Here is a 14665-nt window from a genome sequence, read left to right on the forward strand (position 1 = left end):
ATGGCAATGATGGGCCTGGATATCCGGCGTATCACCGGTGCTGGCGCTGCCATGAGATAAGGATGGCTATAACGGACAGCATTAGCCGTCAGTCCGCTGATGTTGGCCAATATTCGACATATGCTGGACAATAATGTGAGCTCTGTTACAATGGCCCGCCAATGTCAGATATACACTGGCATACCTTACGTATCAACTGTATTGGCATTGCCCTTTCATACGGATGACTATATCGAAAAGCGTTAGCCATTACTCCACTGACGTTGGCTAATATATGGCATATGCTGAACAATACTATCAGTTCTGTTACCATGTCCTGCCAGATGCACTGGCATACACTTTAGTCAACATTGTCTTGTCTATTTCACCTACTGGTCATTATTAGATGCAAATTAGCATGTGGCTAGAAATATTCCGTGGGAAACCGCATTAGCGTGCTTTTGTGGTTGGCAGGCTCATTTAATACTTGGAGTCATTAACTGTGCTGTTATAATCGATGTTTTCAAGTTACCTTTCCAATTTTAAATACCTCGGAAATCTTGTGTCTAAATAGTTATAGTTCCGCGGTGCTGGTTTCCGTCGTGTTTGCTTTAATCCCACCTAGCTGTTGTTGATGTTGCTTGGGATTACATTATGTTCTTTTACACTAGATCTTCATTGACTTAAGCTGGCACTGTAATCAATCCGCATGTATACTGTGACGAATTTGGATGAGACCGACGATCGGTCAACGGCGTCAAATATCAATAAGTTCACCACCGTTTGCTGGTCCGTCAGGGCGGCGGCGGCGATAATCAGCTCCACGCCGACAGGGAGATTAGAAAGAATCAAAACGACATGTCATATATCGTGCATAGGCAATGGTTGCTATTTTTTGTATTCTATTCGGCAATGGTCTATGTTCTTCCATGGCTGCTCCCGTGGCGATTCCTGCTGCTCTGGGTGAAGAGAATTCCAAAAGTTTTAACAAATTTCTTTGCCCCCGAGTGTATTAGTTTTAACAACAGTGGCTTCAAACAGACGATTACCGCAGGACACGCATGCAGTGCGATGCCAAAAATCAGCGATAAGCGTCGGCCTTATAAGGCTCGTACGTGACTCAGATCGACTATGGCGAGCGCGCTTCCATCGAAATACACTTTAAAATACACTAGGCCGTTTAAGTTATACGAATACGAAGCATCGCAGCACATACTTTCGCTTAAACAATTTAACAATGGTAATCTAAAGTAAAGCTGGGTTATTGAGCGGTAAATAAAACGTCGGTCCGCACATGGATGGACGTTCCCACATATGGCAAATCGTATCGACGCTTCCTGCTTCGTTGTCGCTCTAAGAAGTGAAGTATTAGAAAAAACATGGAGAGAAAACACTGCACGTACAATCTCAGTATGAATAATATTAAGGTTATGCTGAAACAAATAACTGGGTTACAGTTTCACTTTTCTTCATCGCACTCGTTTGCACATTTGTTTTTTCTCAAGCGTCCGCCCTTGTTGACGACACACCGCGCACTTCTGTTCCAGTCCACTGATGGCACTCACTCGCGCCGAAATATGGACCCTCTGTTCGCTGCTTGCTAGGTGCATTGAAAACATCACAAACAAAGGAAGAAAAACATGGAGGCACGGCGCCAGCAGCAGCGGCGCCGACTTGCCCGAGGTGGGGTTGTCGGGTTACACGCTGCGCGATGCAATCCAAGACGCAGGCCCTGACGCTCCACGTGTGGTTCAAGGTGCACACGGCCGCCGCCCGGGCGGGAATTTACGACGCAATGCGTCAGCGGCTATACTTTAAGGCTCTATTTCTTTCATATACCTATTTGACATACGTAGAGCTAGCGTAACTTACGTCTTAGGCTTTGCAAGAGTAGACCATCGCATACGTGTATAATCACCATGGCGCATTAATCACTGATGGAATATCGCGCACATACGGTACTGGTAAATGCTCTATGATTTTCTTGAAACACTCATTCGGCAAACGAGTACGCCAGTTATTTGCTAAACAAGCCGCGAATATTCAAATCACTGCAGTGGCAAATATGATCGCAGAGCCAGCTAGAGTCACCCGCGGCACGGCGACGGGCCGGCTTCCACATTTCACAAGAACTTGGAACACGAAATATATCCGCGTGCGGCTTTGTCACACAGAATTTCATAGGAAATCAAAATAGCTTCGTGTAGCAGCCAGTATACAAGAACGGCAGCTCAGCAGAACAACATTTGATTCGAAGCCATGCAAGTGCATTGATAGCATAATTTTTGAATTTCTGGATTATTTTTTTTTTTGCACAAGTGCGGAAAAAAGAAGTCTGTAATGTTTCTCCGCTTTTATTCACACCTCCAAATTCGCGATTCCGTCGTCGTTCACTGCAATACAACGCTTGCGCTACATATGGCAAGAAGGAATAGCTGTAGAGTTGAAAAACTAAATAAAGCAGTCGATGTTTTACAATTAAGCTTAATTCGGTATCAAAGCTTATTTATTCTCTAACTACCTCCGGGGTGGAACAGTTACAGGCGTGCGCGGGGAATGTATTTTTTTTTTACCAATATTCTGTATGGAGAGAAGATACCCACATGTAAACTGACTTGTTCGCATTAGAACGAAAAAAAAATGTGAAAGAAAAGACTGGAAACACAAATAAAATACGAAAAGGTACAATGGGTGTATTAACAACTGGATTACAATGACACATCTTTGTTTCTCACACGCTGGTTTGCACAGTTTTCCAGCGCCTGCTCTCCGTGCTGACGCACCGCTCAATCCCGCCCTTGCGTCTAATAAATGTTTTGTCCTCCTCCCGTCCTCGCGCACTTCGCACTCCTGTCGTTCCCCGGATCGCACTCTCTCATCGCATGCGATGCGAGCAAGGTCCGAGGTTGCATGCGCGCGTCGAAATCCACGCAGGTGCGCCAAAGCGGTGGACGGGTCGACGCACCACTTAGGGTCCAAGGGGCGGACGGCCGCCGCCCAGGAGAAGGAATTGCGCAGTAATAAAAACACGAACGCTAACAGACTGGAGACTTCTTTCAAACATTTCCGGGCTCTCATAACAGGTTGCATGGAGAAATGTGCTTTTACCGCATTTTCTTGGCCAATAAAATATACCCAAGAAACTAAACTGTGAGAAAGAAACAAGCGCCTAATGAATCGGGCCAACAAACGACTAATCTATGAGATAGAATGATGCTGATGGTGCGGATATATGAGTAAAAATGTAAGCATCGTATGCAACTATCTTATAAAGAGGTGGCGAGTCGTGGTACTGAGAAAGTTAGCTCAATAATTTTCACCAAACTTGCTTAAAATCCTCATTTCAGGGTGATTAAAATATTCCACTCGATTGAGCACTATTGTATGAAAGCATTTTCGTTGGTATGCTAAAAGTGAGCAAACCATTCGTAGTAGAAGACAGCATTCACAAAATAAAACTTGAACAGGTTTGGGTGTTATAAACAAAACAGCTAGGCGCCTCTCCAGGGCGACTACGCGCTTCGCTGCTGGCACAGAGCCCTATATAGATGAGCAGCAGCAGCAGCGCATCTATGCTGCTGCTGCTGAAAAAGCGATTACTAAAAAGCTCGAAGGATGACGCGACAATCGCTTAGCCGGCATGACTGCGACAGTTGTATTTTGTTTCAAAGAGGGCGCTCCGTTCTTTCGTCCATCCAACGGCTACTCGTTCGCTCGGCTCGACGTTCGGTGGCACCGCGCACGGAAAATGCTTCTCTCATCAAGAAATATTCCATGTAAGTTTTCAAATTTTTTCATTCAGATTTCATAAAGCGTTTATGTATATTGGAGCAAAATATTAGCCTCTTAGATTGAGCATTTTTTAAATTACAAGCGTTGTCTTACATTATATTGCTGCAGGCTGCTTAAGCCATGTGCTAGGGAGATTTGTCTTCTTTTAGCATATTTCTTACGCTGTTAACTTTTCAAAAGTGGTTCTCAAGTGTGCGCGAATTGATGCCAATAATTTTGCAGCTTATTTCAAGTTAAACCGTTACTGTTTTGCAGAGTACTGATTTTCTAAAGTAAACAACTGCGTGGCATCGTAGCCCTAAAAGCCAACTTCGGATATTCACGGCGTTACAGTGGCTGGAACGGCGTATAGCCGTTGTGTGGCTCGGCCGCTCGGGTTCCCTCAGGTGACTTCGGGCGGAGTCGGCGGAGTCCGGGCAAAAGCATATTTTCTCGTTTCTGGTGCGAGAAACCGCTAACCGCATGAGTCGCGCGGCAGCACGATGCGCAGTGCGCTGAGGACCGCTAAAGCATTGCCGCTCGGCGCTCTCGCTCAGGTTCTGGGTTTTTAGAAAATCGCTCATGATGCTGGAACCAGCTCGCGAGGCAGCCAATTGCAAAAGGCTTTGGGGTACTCACGTTCGTTGTTTTTTTTTTGTTTTTTTTTTGCATGCAAAGTTTGTTTCCCTAGTCCGGTATGAGCGAAAATCCTGCAGACGCTCAATTCGTCTGATCCGTGCATATATGAGCGCATCGAGACGGTTTAGTAAAAGCTTGGTAGGGTAGTATTGCAAAACAAAAAAGGCTAGTGTGGCTAGATATTGCTAATTTTCGAAAGTTGCAGAAAAACGCCACTGCTTTCAATCATGTCTGCATCGCAGTATAGTAGGACGCCGCTGCGCTGGGACCATTTTTTTTTTGGTGGGGGGGGGGGGGGGGGGGTAGGGGGGAGCTCGACGCTTTTCAAGAAATTTCATCAGTGTCGCTGTTTAGTGCAAGAAACTGGATATAGCGTAACTGTACTCATTTACCAAACAAAGAGGCGGCGCTAACAAAGCAAGGCTGAAAACGCGTCTCTGTCGCTGAGGTCCTTAGCTCTGTGCGATGTGCACCAGCGGCAGCGACAGGCGTTGGCGTCGTCGTTGCGCGATGCATCGCCAGGAATTGTCGCCTATTTTTTTTCTGTATCGTTGTTTCAGCTGCAATAGATCAGTTGCAAAACCTACACGTCAGCTTCTCGGTGCGGCAGACATTCCGGCAAAATGGCGGCATAGACTTTGGGGTGATAGTTGGGTACAGTGCTAGCACATCGCCTGACGGGTAGGGTTAATCCCGCACCTCTTGCCCATTCGTCACAGTATTATTCGCGTTCGCATTGTCGCCCCACTATTACCCTCTCCGGTTAGTGTCGCTTTTCTAAATTTTCTTTCTTCACCCCTAGGGTGACAGTGCTCCCCCCTTTATTCCAGTGTTAAGAATGCCCGCAAACCTTTCTCTGACAATGGCCTGTGCGTTGGGAACCGCATCCCAAGCAGCGTGCCCTGTGGTAGATGCATGTACTGCACCTATTAACCCTGAATCAGGTTCTGTCGCCACTGTGCACGAATTCCTACCTCACAGGGAAGCCGACTTGTAGGTTTTGCAACTGGTCTGTTATAGCATGTCCAGCAGGGGCGGAGCCTTAAGTGTGAGCGCTGGGTGGGCTCAGGCAATTTCAGTTCCAGGCCGGGTTCGGGTTTGTAGCATGAGGCCCGGGTCGGGCTCAAAATTTATGCCCGTGCACACCTCTAGTCGCGTTGGTTGTGTAGCACATGTTTGGCGCCCGTGCATGCTTCTAATTATGTGCTTCGCACCATGACACTTTGCTCCAGCATCAAGACTGCATGAAACATCAGTATGCATTTTCCGGTCGTTATGCTAACTGATCGCCCCACCGCCCGGCACAGCTATATGTTATACCATGTGTAACATACCGTTGCAATTAGTCCATTTTTTGAGACAGCTTTCAATTGAAACTATAGATTAACTAAACAGAGAAGAGCCGTGGTATGCTGTTATTATGATTTAGAGGCATCGATTTAATGGAGACTTTCTTTCCTTGCATTTATTGCTCTTTGCTCTACAACGTCCGCAGTCCAGCTGCTCCACTTGTATCATCGCACTGCTTTTGCACAAGCAATCATCTGCCATCAAAGGGGTGCTGCCTGAATGTGAGGCAGACAACATCGTCAACATTTTGGTGCTGTAAAACCTGTCAACAACTGTGGGAGCCTTGCCATGAAACATGCTGTGTGTAAGGAAACATTGCCTCGGTAGGTATGACACATTGCCTTTGTTTTGCATTATATAAAGGCTTTAAATGCTCTGCTGCAGTTTTGCTATATGATTGCATGCTATATCACTTTTTCTGAATTTTTAGCTCAATACTTACTTGTTCAGAAGTCTTGCCCACAGTATGCAGAAAATAATATCCTTCCTGTCCCTGGCAGTGCTTTAATAGCTGCTGCTATATTTCGTTGCGTTATTTCAACAGTATGTGACTATTTCAAGTGGAGGCATGATTGAGTGAACTGTGGTGTAATAGCACAATAACAGACATAGCTTGTTGAACTGACGAAGTAGTTGCCATTTGCGTAACACGGGAGTGCAGGTGCTTCAAGTGATGTGAAAGGGGTTTTTTACTGTGTTTTATCAGGGATAATAGCCCTCTCGAAGTTGCAAGGTGAACCACACAAGAACACAGCCAGTCTAGGTCTCCACAAGCGAGCTTGGGCAGCGCAGCGGCACTTCGTCGTCCTTATCCTCGTCTTCGTGGTATTTTCGCCTACTTCATCCTTGTCTTCGTATATCCTCGTGTAGTTCACTACAATTTCCCCCGGAGCGAGGAGGAGCCATCCTGGCGACCTATGGTGAGGGCAAGAGGAGCGGATCGTAGTACGTTTTGAGGCGGCTCACGTGCACAGTTTCGCGGCCGCGATGACGCATGTCCGAAGAGGTAGTGAGTGGCTCCACTATGTAATTCACAGGGGAGGTTTGACGGATAATGCGGTAGGGGCCGTGATACTCTGTTCGAAATTTTAATGACAATCCCGGTGGGGTGCCGGGAACCCAAAGCCAAACAAGGGATCCTACAGGAAAAACGTGTGGCGTCTGATCTTTGCCGTGGTGATGCTTTTGGCGGCCTTGAGATTCCGATGTAAAACACCGGGCCAACTGGCGACATTCCTCCGCATGTTTGGCAACGTCTGAAAGGAGAGTACACTCGGAGGAGTCGGGATGATAAGGTAAAGTAGTGTCCATCGTGGACGACGCCTCACGGTCATAAAGGAGGAAGGAAGGGCTAAATCCAGTAGTTGACTGCGTGGCGGTGTTGTAAGCGTATGTCACGAAAGGAAGAACAGCGTCCCAGTTAGTCTGATCGGCGGCAACGTATATCGTCAGCATATTTCCGAGAGTACGATTGAAGCGCTCAGTCAGCCCGTTAGTTTGAGGGTGGTAGGCAGTTGTGGTCCGATGTATGATGCGACATTCGGTCAGTAGAGCTTCAACGACGTTGGATAGGAAGACGCGCCCTCGGTCACTCAGCAGCTCTCGCGGTGCGCCGTTGCGAAGAACAAAATGATGTAGTAAGAACAGGGCAACTTCACGGGCAGTAGCGGCGGGTAAAGCGGCGGCCTCGGCATACCGGGTGAGGTGGTCGAATGCCGACAATAATCCACCGGTTCCCAGAAACCGTGCAGGGAAGTGGCCCGTAAAGGTCAACGCCAATGCGGTCAAAAGGGCGGGCCGGGCATGGAAGTGGTTGTAAGGGGCCAGAAGCACGAGGTGTGGATGACATCCGGCGCTGACAGGCGATGCAGGAGCGGACGTATTTGCGAATATAACCGTACATGCCGCGCCAATAGTAGCGTTGAGAGATTATTTGAAACGTCTTGACTACAACAGGATGGGCACACTGATGGTCGGCATGGAAAGAGGCTCAAATTTCATGTCGTAAATGGCGGGGAATGACGAGGAGCCACCGTCGACCATCAGTCATAAAATTTCGGCGGTAGAGAAGACCGTCTCGTAGTGCAAAGTGTGGTGCTTGACGGTGTAAAGCCCGAGAAGGTGCAGCAGCGTTAGGAGAAGTGGACGCGATGTCGATAAGAGATGCGAGCCACGGGTCTTTGAGCTGCTCCGCAGGCATGTCAGCGATGGTTAGAGAGGAGAGGACGGGATCAGCCGCCGTGGAGGAAGCAGGTTCGTTGGAGAGGGGAGAACGAGACAGTGCGTCGGCGTCCATGTGTTTACGGCCAGAGCGATATATAACGCGGATGTCAAATTCCTGTAGGTGGAGAGCCCATCATGCGAGGCGGCGGACGGGTCTTTAAGAGAGGACAGCCAACATAACGCGTGGTGGTCCGTGACGACGTCAAACTGGCGATCGTGAAGGTAGGGTCGGAATTTCGTTAATGCCCACACAATTGCCAAACACTCCTTTTCCGTAACTGAGTAGTTGCATTCAGCTTTAGAGAGGACACGACTCGCATACACGACGACGTATTCGTGAAAACCGTTTTTCCGTTGTGCCAAGACAGCTCCGAGGCCAACGCCACTCGCATCAGTATGGACCTCGGTGGGTGCTGTCGGGTCGTAGTGGCGAAGGATTGGTGGCGAAGTCAAAAGACGGCGCAATGCGTTGAACGCTTCGTCGCACTCCACCGACCACGCAGTTAAGTCATTGTTTCCTCTGAGTACTTTCGTCAGGGGTGCAATTATCGAAGCAAAATTCTGCACGAAGCGCCGAAAATAGGAGCATAGACCTATGAAGCTTCGAAGTTGCTTGAGCGAAACCGGCTTAGGAAACTCCGCCACTGCGCGAAGCTTGGCCGGATCAGGGCGAACGCCTTCCTTAGAGACGATGTGCTCCAAAATAGTCAACTCCCTGGCACCGAAGTGACACTTCTTGAGATTCAGTTGCAGGCCGGCGTCAGTAAGGCAAATCAAAACTTGCCGCAAGCGCTCTAGGTGCGTAGCGAAGTCGGTGGAAAAAACAACAATGTCCTCCAAGTAGCAGAGGCAGATGTGCCACTTGAACTTCCGCAAGATGTTATCTATCATCCTTTCGAATGTGGCGGGCGCATTGCACAGACCGAAGGGCATCACATTAAATTCATAGAGGCCATCCGGCGTCACAAATGCGGTTTTCTCTCTGTCACAGGCGGCCATTGGTACTTGCCAGTAACCTGAACGTAAATCAAGAGATGAAAAGTACTCGGCACCTTGGAGGCAATCAGGAGCGTCGTCTATACGCGGAAGGGGGTAATTGTCCTTGTGGGTCATTTTGTTGAGGCGCCGGTAGTCGATACAAAAGCGAAACGAGCCATCTTTCTTTTTCACTAGAACCACTGGTGAAGACCAGGGGCTTTGTGATGGACGGATTACACCACGTTGTAGCATGTCCTCAACTTGCTCATTGATCACGCGACGCTCTGCCGCTGACACACGATAGGGGCGCTGTCGAAAAGGCGAGTTAGAGCCGGTCTGAATGTGATGCGCGACTGTGGATGTACGGCCGAGAGGTGTGTGGGCGGCGTCGAAGGCGAAGCGAAATGTCTGTAAAAGGGCCACAAGCTGAGTCCGGTAGGTGGAAGGAAGAGCGTCATCGATGGCGGTTCAAAAGAAGTCGTCAAACAACAAATCAGGCATCGGATCGGACTGCAGAGCATCAATGTAGTTACTGCGGTAGGTCTCGGAGGCGTCCAGGTCAGAGAGAAGGTGAGCTGGTTGAATAGAACCGGGAGACTCTCCAATTAGCAGAGTAATCGGGTGCGGAGACGGATTGTAGATGAGTAGCTTCGTGAAGCCACCGTGAACATCGAGAACAGCAGATGGCAGCGGCAGGTGCTTGCGGTGGATGAAGGATGCAGACGGCGTAAATAAAAAACTAACGTCTGACACAGCAGGACATAAAAGAGGCACAAGGGCACAAGCCTCTGGTGCTACGTCGACATCTTCAGCGATGGTGAGCTTTTGAGGACACCCTGAACGGTTGTCGTCGGGAAGTGTTTCGCACAGTGCAGAAAATTCTACTTCAGCTCGGGCGCAATCAATCACGGCGTTATGTTTAGACAAAAAGTCCCATCCGAGGAACACGTCGTGGGAACAAGACGACAAAACTACGAACTCAACACTTACAAAATACCTTCAATGACGACACGCGCTGTACATGCTGCTAAAGGTGCAATCCTCTCTTCACTGGCAGTGCGGAGTGACAAACCGTTAAATGACGTCGTAACTTTTCGTAATCGTCGGCAGAGTTGCTCATGAATCACTGACACTGCAGCACCCGTATCGACCAGCGCATATACGGACAGATCATCGATAGAAATCATTATAACGTTCGTGGGCGAAATATGAGGCCTTGAGCTTTTCGCAGAGTACGCAGTTCTTGCCTCAGGAACCGCGGCGCTTAGTTTCCCTCGTTAGCAGGTGGTGGTCACCGGCGCATTGGTGACAGTGACCGGCGACGCGGAGAAGGAGAACGACGGGTTGTATACGAACGCTGTTCTGTGGCATACACAGGCGGAGAGTGGGCAGAACGAAGCAGCGGTGGCGAGTAATCAGAAGACGCAGGCTCGGCCATGCGACGACGACATCGACGGGCCACATGTCCAGAGAAACCACAGTAGTAGCAAATGGGACGATTGTCCGAAGTACGCCAAGGGTTGTGATAGCGCGGAGTGGGAGGATGAAGCGGGGCCGTTTGAGGAAGCGGTGCAGGGCGCAGGACAGGCTGCATGGGTGGTGACGGCTCAGGCGGTGGCCGCGCAGCCACAGCCGCATAGGTCAAAGGGGCTGGAACAGCAGGTTGACTATACTGGACTGGTGCTTCGACGTATGTCAAAGGAGCAACAGGAGCTTCAGGAAGCGTGGGGAGTGCTTCCGCAACTTGGCGGATGACTTGCTGCAACTTTGGCACTAAAGGAGTGGGAGCGTCAGGACGTTGGCGAACGAGGGATAGTTGACGGGCAACTTCTTCTCGAACGAACTGCTTTATTTGTGGCAGCAAGGTGGATTGGTCTGCTTCAGGTGTTAAAGCTGCAAGTGGCGCCGGGTTTGAGAGCGAAGAGCGAGTGATGTTACGGCGCTTGCGTAGTGGCATGCGTTGATAACGTCGACGACGGTGGCTGGATTTTTAGCCAGAAGCATCTGGAACGCGTTATCATCAATTCCTTGCATAATGTGATCAATCTTGGTGCTCTCTGACATTGAAGCGTCCACGTGCTTGCACAGGTCTACGACATCTTTAATATAGCTGGTAAAATTCTCACCAGGAAGCTGTGCACGGCCGCGCAGGCATTGCTCAGCGCGCGATTTGCGCACTGCGGGCCGGCCGAAAATATCGGCAAAACTAGCCTTGAAAGTAGACCATGATGTGATATCGACCTCGTGGTCGCGAAACCATAGGTTTGCAACGTCCGTTAGGTAGAAAATAACATTATCGAGTTTTTGGTTTTCGTGCTAGTGGTTGTGAATACTGACCCGCTCATATGAGGCCAGCCAATCTTCCACGTCATGGTCGCCGGTTCCGCTGAAGATAGGAGGATCACGCTGGCGCAAAGCTCCAGCGCAGAACACGGCGGATGAGGGGCCGGTTGCACTAGGGGTGGTAGCGTCGGTCATTGCTTGTGTCGGGAGTGTGCGGCTGCGGAGCTCCAGGGGGGCAGGGAATGCTCACCTCCACCAAGTGAAAGGGGGTTTTTACTGTTTTTTAACAGGGATAATAGCCCTCTCGAAGTTGCAAGGCGAACCACACAAGAACACAGCCAGTCTAGGTATCCACAAATGAACTCGGGCAGCGCAGCGGCACTTCGTCGTCCTTATCCTCGGCTTCGTGGTATTCTCGCCTACTTCATCCTTGTCTTCGTATATCCTCGTGTTGTTCAATACGGATGGAATATTTAGCATACTTTATTATGCTTGCATTACAAGAATTCGCAGGAAGCCTGTACTGAGGGTGCAAAGAAAGTCATTCAGTATTGCTCAGGTTATTTGCCTTCCACCCTCCCTTCATTACTGCTGCCTGCACTGTATGTATTTGTTCATATACAAATGCAGTTACTGACTGCTTGTACATTTCTGGTTGCCTACACTGGCTTCAGCCATGTAGATGTAATATTATTTTGATCTAAACCAGGCTAGTTACTTTGCTCAAAGTGACAATTATAAATAATTCTCTCCCCAAGCCATTGAGATTCGCCATTAGCTCCCAACTCGCTTTATTCGCAGCTGCAATGAATTTATTCTGTAACCCTAGAGCAAGACATTTGCAGAAAGATCATCATGCAATACTCGTTCAAGGTTTGTAAATTTTAGAGAACATTCTGTTTGTTTTTGCATATGCTTCTGTGTTCGGAAAACAGAGCAGACTTGCTTACAGTGCAGGAGGGGTGGGCTGAAAGACAAAAGGAAATTATTAGTGCAGCTGCTCATTCAGGCGTGCATTCCTTGTGCATTTATTGCTCTTATATATGTGCACCTTTGCCTGCATGCTTGCCAGGGCTTTCCCCATAATGGGTGGCAGTGATCTTGCCGCCTACCTCTCAGGGGGACTGCCCTTTTCCAACTACCTGCCAACAACCAACTCACCTCCTGGGCTTCAAATTTGTCATACTCAAGGCCGATTTTCTGTTTGATGTTACCAGTGACGCCATTTAAGATACGCAGTGTGAATCATTGGTCCATTAGTTTCATTTCGGGATGTTGTCACCCCTTATATTCTGTACTCATATTTCTTTTTCTACATCCCCTTGCAACTGCCCAACGAAATAAGACGTATAAAACTGCCAAACTCCCGCAGTCTCTGAATGCTATGTCAACAACAAAAAAAGCTTTTGCATGTCTTAATAAAAGTAGAAATGATCCCCCGATGTTTTTTTTGATTGTCATGTCTAGTCAAACGGTTTAGTGAACTGCCACATGACCAAGCAAATTGCAACTGTAAGTGCCCTGAGGAGTCATGCGTTAGAGCAAGCATATGGATCTTGTGTTGCTTAGCTGCTTAACTCCAAATATCCTCCTTTGTCAGACAAGATATTTTTTTAGAAAACTGGATGAGCCAGACGAAAGCAGATTGGATTCTTAGCATCATTGTTACTTGTTACACGTGCGTTCCACCCCTGTATACATGAACTCTGCAGAATTGGGTCGAGTACGTCTGTCGAGTGAAAAATCAGTTGTAGGGTTCATGTATACACAGTCGGGTCGAGTTAAATAGGCGGCGGAGAGGGTCGCGTTAACTCGCTTGCAGGGGGTAGGTTAATTCGCTTGACCTGCTTATCTAAAGGTATGTAGACGCTGTCCAGTCAGGGAGTCTAGTTATGGGGAACTCTGGGATATGAAAAAGCCTCTGGAGCGGCGACGAGCGTCACTCGAAATGAATGCTTTTTAGCGCTCATCAACGATAAAAATAATCGAAGCTCTCGATAGTAAAAGGCAATGGGATCAAATACGAGTAAGAACTTGCACAATAACTTCGAATCTCGATGCTACGCTCTGCTACGATACTTACTCACTAGAAAGCGAGTTCATGTAGACATCAGCCGGGTCGATAATGATGACCTTGCTTACTCAACGCTGATTCAACCCGGTGCTGTCGAGTCCATGTACACAGGGCTATTGTACTTGTAATTTTGGGTGAACTCTCAGTTCGTGTATTGCACATTAAATTTGAGCGATATTGGCGCTTTTTTGCGTATGCGCTGTTTTGTTCTGCAAACAGTACTATTTCTCCCGACACAGTCTTATTTTTAATTTGAGTACAATATATTGTCCATTTTAAAAAAAAATAATTTGTGAGGCTGGTAAGAAATTTTGATTTTGAAATATATTCACAAAATATCAACATTTTATAAATACTGAAATATAAAAAGTGTGCGAAACAACTTTTCAGCTCAGGAATAAACTGCTTTTTCAAGGAACTTGTGATAGGGTGAAAGTGAAAAATTACTGTCATGCTAGATGTATCGTGTTTTTATGATCCCATAGTCACATCAAGCATTGTATTTTAAGGTGTGCTTAAGCAATGAAAACAATATTTGGCCTCAGATATTCAGGTAGATTACTATTCTCTATACCAACAACTACTATGAATTGGTTTGAAGAAATCAGATGCCTGAGCACCACACCTGGTACCTGGACATAAAATCACCAGTATATGCCTAACTGAATATAATCTTGCACATGGAAGGTTGCCGATGGTATGGCCATATGATTAGCTGTGATGAGGGAAAATGCATACCTGGTAGGCTGCTAGCTGATAAGGAAGTACGACATCATTGTACTCAGATCTAGCATAACTTTTTCCTGCCTATGCAAAGTAAATGTCTAGTACTGGCTCATTTGCTCATTGCAGGCTGACTGTAATAATTTTAGCTGAACAAGCATGACTGTATGATTACTAGAACTTCTTGTTGGGCTTGTTCGTGTTTATTATAAACTGAAGGCGCCAAAACAATGCACGCACACAAGAAAAGAACGGGACAGAGTTCCACTCACAACTGATTTATTGTGCAGAACAAAGCACATATATATCTGACTGCCGGCACATGCGCAAGGAACACATTCAGCTACATCACATTAAGCATCATGTAGTTTAGGATAACCTATGTTCAAGAAATAATTTCTCAGAGAAGGAGGCTGTGGTATGAGGCATGGGCTTCTTGAACATATCTTAAACTACATGATGCTGAATGGGTTCCTTGTGCATATGCCGGCAGTGAGATATATATGTACTTTATTCTGCACAATAAATGAGTTTTGAATGGCGCTCGGTCCCGTTTTTCTATTCTTGTTTGTGTGCATGTTGTTCTGGTGTCTTTAATTTATAATGAGCACTGCATGAAAACTATTCCTTGGTACATTACAAGTA

This window comes from Amblyomma maculatum, chromosome 7 (assembly GCF_055883805.1).
Source record: "Amblyomma maculatum isolate TAMU_Amacu chromosome 7, ASM5588380v1, whole genome shotgun sequence".
NCBI lineage: Eukaryota > Metazoa > Arthropoda > Arachnida > Ixodida > Ixodidae > Amblyomma > Amblyomma maculatum.